Source organism: Acanthisitta chloris, unplaced genomic scaffold, assembly GCF_000695815.1.
Source record: "Acanthisitta chloris isolate BGI_N310 unplaced genomic scaffold, ASM69581v1 scaffold10063, whole genome shotgun sequence".
NCBI lineage: Eukaryota > Metazoa > Chordata > Aves > Passeriformes > Acanthisittidae > Acanthisitta > Acanthisitta chloris.
Window position 1 is genome coordinate 66,653 of NW_008663252.1, and position 2,729 is coordinate 69,381.

The window sequence follows — 2,729 nt, forward strand, 5'->3', positions numbered from 1 at the left end:
TCTGGACTCCCTCTGTAAACTACTTGTGAGAATTCTGGCAAGTGCTGGGGCCTTGGCTCCCTGATACAAGGATCAGTTCAAGATTGGTTGCAGATGAATACACAAACACACACTGTGCATACTGCCTGAGCTCTAATTGTATATAAATGTGTACATTGAATATGGATGTGTGCATATATATACATCTACACGAGTGCATGCTGAGGGAGCTGCGCAGTGGCAACTCCCTATGATGATATGTGGAACTTGTCAGTGTTATTTCAGGCACAGCTGATTGGGGGGGTGGGACAAGACCCCATGTCTGGCTGCACCCTTCACCATAAATTGCAGCAGAATCACCAGCATGGGCTGGTCCCTCAGCAGTGCCCCAGCCCCAGCCTGAACGTTGCTTCAGGCAACTGCTTCTCTTTGCCCCCCACGCTTTCCCCTTGTGAAAAAATTACTTGGAGCTGCACCCAAAGTTTTTCTCTTGCTGCTTTTCCTCCCCCACCACACTTGAGCTAATGCTCAGGTCTCTCTGCTCATCCTTGTCATAAAGACTTTTTACAAGGGCATGCAATGACAAGACAAGGGGGAGTGGTTTCAAAGTGAAAGAAAGTAGGTTTAGACTTGGTATTAAGAATAAATTCTTTACTGTGAGGATGATGAGACACTGGAACAGATTTCCCAGAGAAGCTGTGGATGTCCCATTCCTGGAACTGTTCAAGGTCAGGTTGGATGGAGCTTGAGCCTAGTCTAGGGGAAGGTGTCCTTGCCAATGGCAGGGGAGGTTGGAACAAGATCATCTTTAATGTCCCTTCCAACTCAAACCATTTTGGGATTCTGGGATTCTGAGATCCCAGTTGAAGTGGCAGCAGTGACAGCTGGAAACAGCCACGTGGTTGTTTCAGCCAAAGTGCCTCCTGCTCTCTGCAGAAACCACATCATCCAGGGGAGGCAGAGAGGGAGGGAGCAGTACCTCCCAGATCCCTGTGATAGAGGCACTGTGATGGACTTGAGTCCCAGCTCAACTCCCATCAGCTGTGAACCAAAATTAGTTTGTCTTTTCTGTCACTGCTTTTGAGTGGTTTTTCCCTATAGCCCCATGTTGGAAGTGTCAGCAGACAACACCATGTGTTAGAGCAAACACCTCTTCCTCTGAATCAATGCACTCTTTCATCAGCTTAACGTTGACAGCCTGTTTGCTAAAACCACCTGAGGTTTTTGGATAGCTATTTGCAGAATATAGCTAGAAGGGACAGAAGTGAAGAGCACATATGCAAGGCTGCATGAAACAGCTATGGTGGAGATAATTTATAAAACCAGGGCAATAACTTGTGAATATTCATGGTCTGCTGCTATATTGGTCATGGCAAAGGGTGTTTTGTTCAGCTGGTTGGTTTGCAACAAGCCTTGTGTGGGTGCTGGGGCTCTGCAGAGCTTCAGGTGTTTGGTGCCTCTGGGCCAAGGGATTACAAAGCACAAAACCTCTGGATACCAAATATATCATGATGACTCAAGAAACTGCAGAGATAAAATGCAATCTGGTGAAACCCAGAGAATGGATTGACTCAAGGACAAGGTTATTGTAGAAAAATCATTGCTCTGGTGATGGAAGAAGTGATTGACAGAAGACTATAATGCTCAGGGTTAAACTGAGTGCAGTGTCTTTCCAGAAGAGGTCACTTTCTCAGTTCAGGGGACAGAAGTTTTTGACATAAAGTGAAAAAGTTGTGTGAAAATATAACACCACTTCTTTTCAAAGGCAGGGGTGAAGGGTCACTGCTGTTTTCCTAGTAGCAATCTTTATTTCTGTTCCAGGTGGTTTTAAGAACTAAGGCAGTGTTGCCCTGGTAATTGTAGTAAGACACATTTTTTTTCTGCTGAGCTTGCAACTACTGCATTTTTTTTGAAGTATTTACCCCCATGTGAATATTCAAGTTTACTGACATGCCTGCAGTGCCACTTTCTGCTATTTGCCATGAAAAACCACAGCTCCTATGTGTGCAACTTGGACACCACAGCAGTGATACTGCTCTCTTTAAAACATCCCTTTCTTCAGCATGGAGGAGTTTAAGGCTTGTCTTAGGGTTTGGTTTGCCTCCACTGGCACACCAGTGCTGGGAACTCTCTGCCAGCATGGCTGTGCAGCATTCCAAGGGCTGTACATAAACAGGTCTGCACTAATGATGTTGTTTGTTTAAATGTCATTTAATCACCACTGGTGACAATGGTAGACTCTTGGTGCTGAATTCTGTTGAAAGATGTTAATTATTGCTGTCAGCAGGACTGTTCCCCAGATAGCTCTGGGATGAGGAGCAATGAGCAGAGCCCCTTTCATGCAGGGTCAAATCCCTTAGGGATCATGAACTGGAGAGATGCCTGTGGCAGGTTAGCAGGATGGAGCTGGTGGGTTCATTGCTTTCCCAGCATTGGGCTGGACCAGGGGCATGGTCTTGCAAGCCTGAGGTAAAAAATTGGGAGCAATCCAACACAAAGACACTCTGAGCCTGACCTTGAGAAACAATGGGCAGGAGCAAGGCAAGGAGCGCACTGAAGCTGGAGAAATTCTGAAAGCTGAGTCTACTGCTGGATACCTTTGTCTTCAGAGTCTGCAGAATTTTGAGTATTTTGTTGTGGATAAGCAAACAATCACAGAATCATCAAATTTTAGGGGTTGGAATGGACCTGAGAGATCAACCAGCCTCAAGCCCCTGCCATGAACAAGGACACCTCCCACCAGAGCAGGT